This window comes from Arachis hypogaea, chromosome 4 (assembly GCF_003086295.3).
Source record: "Arachis hypogaea cultivar Tifrunner chromosome 4, arahy.Tifrunner.gnm2.J5K5, whole genome shotgun sequence".
NCBI classification, from domain to species: Eukaryota; Viridiplantae; Streptophyta; class Magnoliopsida; order Fabales; family Fabaceae; genus Arachis; species Arachis hypogaea.
In genome coordinates this window covers 112,430,346-112,438,171 of record NC_092039.1, presented here as the reverse complement: position 1 = coordinate 112,438,171, position 7,826 = coordinate 112,430,346, and positions in this window count along the sequence as shown.

The window sequence follows — 7,826 nt, the reverse complement described above, 5'->3', positions numbered from 1 at the left end:
AGGTAATTTTCTATGATGAAAAGCCTTGGAGTTTAGGCTGCATAATTCTTTTTTTAATTTTTTCTTCAATTCTTTTTATTTTATTTTGTATTTCAGAGGTTTGTAATTGTTTTTCTATTCTCTTATATATAATTTCTTGGTTTAAATAGTTAATTTATTTTATTTTTCTTTCTATAATATTAACTTGAGTAGGTAGATTGCGTAAAATATTTTCTTGGTTAATTTATTTTGTTTTCCTTTCTATAACATTAACTTTGTAATACCCGGTCTAACCGAAATTAATTAAATAATGAGTAAGTAGGAGCGAATATGGTTGGAAGATTTGGCAATTGGAATTTGATGATTTCAATATGATATTTGGATTCAGTGAATTTTTCTGAGTCGGAAGACATAGTTTTCTGCATAAAAGTGCGCAGTGGAATTTTGACCGGCAGTACCAGCTGAGACCTGTCTGGTACTGCAGCTGAGAAAGTTGATTATGAGTAAATAAGATTAAGAAATGAGGAATTATAATTAGGGGAGGTAGAAATATTTAAAGTGCGAATTGGAGCGCTAATCTTAAAGGTTTTGGCCCAAAATTGGGCCAACGGACAAAAATAAGTGAACCGGGCCTAAGTGGGCCCAAGACCCAACATATATAAACATTAGTTATGAGCATTTCAGCTCATTTTACCCTAAAAAGAAGGGTGGGGCGCTGAATTGAGAAGAGAGAAGAGAAGAGAGAAAACCTAACTCTCTTTGATCTTCAAACCACCATAACTTGAGCTACGGAGCTCCGATTGACGAGCCGTTTGCGGCCACGCGTCGCTCTTCTCATCCTCTACATTTCTATCTAAGTTTTGTGGTGAGTATTCCATTCATCTCTGCCCATTTTTCGAAATTCCCCACTGTTACACGTTTTTGGGAAGTTAGTGTTGAAATCTTGTGATTTTGGGTGTTTAGGGATACTCCAACATGGATTCTAAGTGGGTTCTATCCCTACTTCATATGGGCTGAGGTAAGAAGTGCTCAAACCCTTGTGATTTATCATCTTTATGAGCCCTAGGTTGATGTATGAATGTGATATTGGTTATGTTAGTGCATTTGATGGTTTTGGTGCACAATTGGGAGATTGGTGTTGCTTGAGGAGCTTTGGTGAGGCTTAGGGCTAAGGTTGGTGGAGACTTCCAAAGAAGAGGCTCAATTGATTTGGCTACAAGAGGTACGGTTTAAGTTTCATTTAAGTACCGTGTGGTGTGATGAGGATTCCTAGGCTAGATGCCCCTAGGATTAAGTTTGGATTGTGTAAATGGTTGGTGCTAATATGCGTAGTTGGTATGTAATGTGGAATTAATGATTGGATTGAGAATTGTGTGGCCTTGTATGTTTGGTGTATTGAAAATTTGATGTATTGGGTAATGAGTATTGACTTGTGGTTTATGAATTTAAATTGTGAAATTGGGCCAGAGGCCGTAAATTTTGGGCCGGAGGCCGGCAAGAGGTAAGAAAGGTAAGTTGATGTGTGCATTGTATGATGACACAAGTGATTGGATGGATTTTAGATAATGAATATATGAATGATTGGGTTGTTTATTGAATAATGAGGTTTGAGGAGTTGAAGAATGGAAATTGGTAATTTTGGGTGAAATTGTATAGATGAGGTATGTTTGGTTTTGGTTGAGGTATGTTATGTGGTCATATATGTGATCATGATTATTGATGTCTTGATGGTATGATGATGCATAAGAGATATGTATGTTGTGGTATATACTTGAGAAATGATTAAGGTTGATTTGTGGGTGAAACCATGTGACAGTGAGTATAATATTGATTATGTGTAAAGATGATTGATTGGAAATAGTATTGTTGGAAATTGGGATGAGGAAAGATGTATGACATGTTAATGTATTTGTAATTTAGCCATTTGTTTGAGATGGGTAAAAATGGTTATATGGCGGTTTTGTGCATCGTGGTAAAGTGTTAATGTATGAGTTGAGGAGGCTAGATGTTGATTTTGGTATATTTTGATTGATTTCAAAAAGGGTTAAAACTAGCATGTTTTGGTTGATTTTGAAAAGGGTTGAAAATGGCTTGTTTTGAAAAGGGCACTTTGTGGTGTTGTATGAAAAATATGGTTTTTGGGCATACTTTGACGGGACATAACTTGGACTACGGATCTCTGTTTTGTTCCAAATCTGTTTAGAAATGACATTGGATCCGGGATGTCCATGCCATTCGAAGAACGGGTGAAAAATGATTTAAAATGAGAGAGTTATGTCCGTCGGAAGATTAGGGGTTGAATGTGTGAATTCTGCAACTTTTAACTTAGAAAACTTTTAGCAGAATGACCCTCCACGCGTAGGCGCACTTGGCGCGTACACGTCATTCTTCGAGAAGGCACCATCCACGCGTGCGCGTGGGGTGCGCGTGCGCGTCGATGCGCTGCACCCATTGCCCAGCCATTTTCCCGAGAGTTGTGCCAGAGTTGTGCCAGTCTTGTGCCTGGGGCGCAAGTGTACCCACGCGTACGCGTGGCTGACGCGTACGCGTCGTTATCTATTTTTCAATCTGCGCGTCCACGTGAATGGCGCGTATGCGCCGATGAGTTTTGTGGCCATCCACGCGTGCGCGTGGAGTACGCGTACGCGTGGCCCTGTTTTCATTCCAAAGTTGATTTTTGAGTATTAAAAGCCAAATCTCATACTTCTAAGCCTCCGATCTCACCCCTTATGTATTAAATCATTATGATATGCCTAGCAATGAGAAAGGAGCTAGGGGATGTGGTAACTTGCGAGTGGAGCAAGGGGAAAAGTTATGATCAATGATGATCAACGATGATTATATGAGATATGGAGGATGACGGTGGGAGTACCGTGTATGCCATGAGCCGAAGGGCTATATTTATTGATAAATGGCTGGTTCTTGATTGGACCATGAGCCGGATGGCTGAGTTATTGCCGGGTCACGGCAAAGCCATTATTGATTATGGCTGAGAATAATTGCATATATGATTAATGAATGAATGTGTTAAATGGATAATAATGGAAGATGTTGAAATGTGATGTGTAACCCCGGGTAGTAGGCAGTGGCGTTGTCCGCTTGCTCCGGGTATGAGACGGAAAAGGATGTTTATGATAAATGAGTTAATTATAGAGTTTTGAATGAATGTAATTCTGATACCTGGGTAGTAGTAAGGGTTGGGGTTCGTCCCACTTGCTCCAGGTTATTGTTTGAGATTTGAAAACAATGAGGATTGATAATTTGAATTGAGATTGAATGAATATATGCTTAAGATACCTGGGCAGTAGCAAGGGTTGTGGTTCATCCCGCTTGCTCCGGGTTAATGCTTGAGATACCTGGGCAGTAGCAAGGGTTGTGGTTCGTCCCGCTTGCTCCGGGTTAATGCTTGAGATACCTGGGCAGTGGCAAGGGTTGTGGTTCGTCCCACTTGCTCCAGGTCAGAGATTGTGACGCATGGGTAGTAGCGGTAGTAGTGGTGAATCCACTCGCTCCAGGTTGAGCTGTTAAACACCCGCATGGGTAGTAGCCGCAGTAGTGGTTGTTCCACTGGCTCTGGGCTGAGCGGGTAGTAGCAAGGGGGTTGTAGCTCAAACCTACTTGCTCCGCAAGGGGTGTTTCTGTCCATGGTTAGCTACCAAGACGTGTCGGGTTGGCTATATAACCGACAGATGATATCATCAGCCATAGGGCAGGCATACATCATTTGCATATGTTTGAATTGTTTGGGTTTGCCTACTTGTTTTGGATTTCTATATCATACATGCTATGTTACCTGATTATGTGCTACTTGTTCTACTTGTACCTTATTTGTGTATTACTTGTCTGTATTGCTTGTGTTTGTACAACTGAGAGATCCCTCATGTTGGTGTTGGTGGATGTTGGAGGTTGTTCTTGATGAGATGAATTAATAATGCGATTGCATAATGATGATGATTTTTGAATGAGATCATTTGAGCCCCCTGGGTAGACGCAGTGATGTGATTTCACTAGTTCCAGGCGAGGGTATGATGTATTGATATAGAGTTGCTGAGGCAGAACAACTGGTAATGGTTTTGCTTATGATTCTGAGTCTGATTCGTGAAAGAATCAGCGAATTGGGAAACATGTGTAATATGAACTAGATTTAGTATCCCCTTACGTCAGATGCCTATTTATAGATTAGTGAGAATCTAGGCTGGATATTTGGTGAAAAGGAGTTTAGGATGCTTAGTGAGTTTTTATTGCAGTGCATTGTATTTATTTGGCACTTTTACCGTACTGGGAACCCATGGGCCCGGGGTTCTCATTCCGTATATATCTCTTGTTTTTCAGATACAGGTTCAGGTGCTCAGAAGTGAGCTGCGGCTCGTCTGAGAGACGGCGAAGATATTTATTTTCTCTACTTTGTGTTTTGCTTAGAATCTCTCCACCTTTGTTCTGAAAAGATTATATTATGTATTGAACACCTTTGGAACTTGCCTATAGAGGCTCTTATGTTTCCTTTGGGAGAGATTAGGATATATTGTTGTCAACTACTTTCATACTGTACCCTAGCCGGCCTAAACTTCACGGGTCGCGACTAGTGGCTATTTACTTATGTTATATATATCTATCTGTTATCTATCTCTTAATCTCCTTTATGCCTTGTCCATATATCGCTTTCGGCTTCACGTTTTATCTTTTCGTTGTCGAATCGTGAGTGATACGTCTTCGCGATTTTATTTCTACTCTTTTCAGGCTTCTCGGTTAATACTCCTTTCGAAATTACCTATGTTTATATATTAAAAATCCACCTGAGAGTCGTACCACCGTAATATCATTGACTTATGACTCGAGCATAAGGATTTGAATATTAGGGTGTTACATTATGGTATCAGAGCAGTTCGTCCTCGTGAGCCTGAGGGATGGAACTGCTTATGCTTCAATGCATACTCTGAGTCTGTGCCTGTGCTAGTTAGGGTATCTAACCGATACATCTAGCATGAAGTCCATGAGTGTACCTTTGGTACTTTGAAGCACTATACTACCGATATTGAGACTGATCAACTTGATATCGATTGTTTGGTGTGTATAGGAACCAGATGGCGCCTCGTGGACCCGGTCGGGGACGTGCGAGAGATCGTGCTAGTACACAGGAACCGAAAATCAACTCGAATAACCCGGTAAACCTTATGGCGGCATTGGAGAATATGGCTGCTGCTATGCAAGCCACTACGGAGGCTCTTGGGCAACAGATGAACAATAATGGCAATGGCAGAAGGGAAGCTCAGGGCCCGATGACATTGGCAACTTTCTTAAAGGTTAATCCACCTAATTTCAAGGGAACCACCAGTCCGACTGAAGCTGATACTTGGTTTCAGGCTATGGAGCGAGGACTGCAAGTGCAGTTGGTGCCTGAAGAGCAGCGTGTTGAATTTGCTACCTATCTGCTCACAGGGGAGGCATCGCATTGGTGGCAAGGGGCTCGACGTCTCCTACAACAGGGGAATGATCCTATCACTTGGGATGCCTTCCAGGTGGAATTCTATAAGAAGTACTTTCCAAATTCCGCCAGGACAGCCAAGGAATTGGAGTTACTACAGCTGAAGCAAGGTGCTATGTCCGTATCTGAGTATACAGACAAATTTGAGGAGCTATATAGGTTTTCCCGCATGTGTCAGGGAGCTCCGGGAGACTTCGAGGAATGGAAATGCATTAAGTATGAAGGAGGGCTCCGGAGCGACATCTTGAGTTCAGTGGGACCAATGGAGATCCGAACTTTTTCAGAGTTGGTGAATAAGAGCAGAATTGTTGAAGAGTGTGTGAAAAGGAGGGTTACAGAGGAAGGAAGTCATAGAGAGCACAACCAAGGATTTGCACCAAGGGGTCGAGGGTTTAAGGAGAGGGGATACATACAACACTTTCCCCAAGGACGGGATAACTTTGCGACAAGTGAGGAGTCTCAAAGGAATGGTAAGGGAAAACGGGCAGCGGCTGCTTCTAATGTTTTGAGCTGTCAGAGGTGTGGAAGTCATCACCCAAATAGGCCATGCCGATTGGGGTTAGGCGTATGTTACAAGTGCGGGTTACCAGGGCATGTATCAAGAAATTGCCAACAAGGAGAGAGTCAGGATGCGGGCCGATTGCGGCAGTAAGATTGAGGTAATTTCAATAATCGAGCTTAAATGGTAGTGTGTGATTTTATAATACCGCCTGTACAGTAAAAACTCGGAATGCCGAGCTTAATATTAGACTGAGAAGCAAACCAGATGGCCCGAGTAAGGAATTGCCTTAATACAAATGGATAAATGCCTCTGATGTAAATGATTTTCTGTTAAGAATGATGTGTTGTGTTTGTTATATAGTTGGTTAATTTCTGGATTTTTGGTGAAACGGATTGAACCCGTGACTTTTAGTTCCTTTGATCTAAATAGATAAGGAATGGTCCTAAATGATGGATTTGGAAACGTTGATTTGAAATACCAGTCATGCTAAGTTGTGGTTGGGTACTTGAGGAAATTATCATTGATGCATAGTCGGATTTAGATGATGATTGAGTGTAAGTTGTCATGTTTGAGAGATGAGTGCTATGATGTTTGGTCATGGTGACCTTGGATTTAGATCAAGATTTGTAATGATCAGTTTCAGAGGAATCGTTTGGAAACCTTTAAATTGCAATACTGATGCGGTACTGAGATTGGTTTGAGGGAACCCGTGACGGGTGGTAAACTCCAATTTTTGGGGAGGTGCTGTTGAATTTCTTTTTCCCAAGAATTTGAAGGAGTGTTGGTTATATTTTTGAAAATGATTTTTGATCTGGGTGACTTCAACAAAAGAGATGTGTCTCGAAAGCTTTTATAGATTAGTAAAAGAAAGCGGATTCTTAAGAGTCAGCTTCTTAGTCCAAACTCATTGAATTCTAAAAATGAAGAAAGCTTTGATTGATTATAGTGATGTGGGATGATGGCTATGATTAACGAAGATGGCAATATTATCGATGACATGATTTGAGATTTAATAGGGTGTGGGTTGATGAGACGATAAAAGTAAGGAACGAAGCTGTTGGTCGGTGTTGAACAAACGACCGAGACCCTCAGAAATAGAGAAATCAGAGCGCGGCAACGGAAGCGCGCAGAGTAAAAGGACCATGGAACTATTATACGTTTGATATAAAGGCAGACTATGCTCGCGTACTCGTAGTGATGGATGGAATTTTCGAGGACGAAAATTTCTGTTAGGGGGTAGAATGTAATACCCGGTCTAACCGAAATTAATTAAATAATGAGTAAGTAGGAGCGAATATGGTTGGAAGATTTGGCAATTGGAATTTGATGATTTCAATATGATATTTGGATTCAGTGAATTTTTCTGAGTCGGAAGACATAGTTTTCTGGGTAAAAGTGCGCAGTGGAATTTTAACCGGCAGTACCAGCTGAGACCTGTCTGGTACTGCAGCTGAGAAAGTTGATTATGAGTAAATAAGATTAAGAAATGAGGAATTATAATTAGGGGAGGTAGAAATATTTAAAGTGCGATTTGGAGCGCTAATCTTAAAGGTTTTGGCCCAAAATTGGGCCAACGGACAAAAATAAGTGAACCGGGCCTAAGTGGGCCCTAGACCCAACATATATAAACATTAGTTATGAGCATTTCAGCTCATTTTACCCTAAAAAGAAGGGTGGGGCGCTGAATTGAGAAGAGAGAAGAGAAGAGAGAAAACCTAACTCTCTTTGATCTTCAAACCACCATAACTTGAGCTACGGAGCTCCGATTGACGAGCCGTTTGCGGCCACGCGTCGCTCTTCTCATCCTCTACATTTCTATCTAAGTTTTGTGGTGAGTATTCCATTCATCTCTGCCCATTTTTC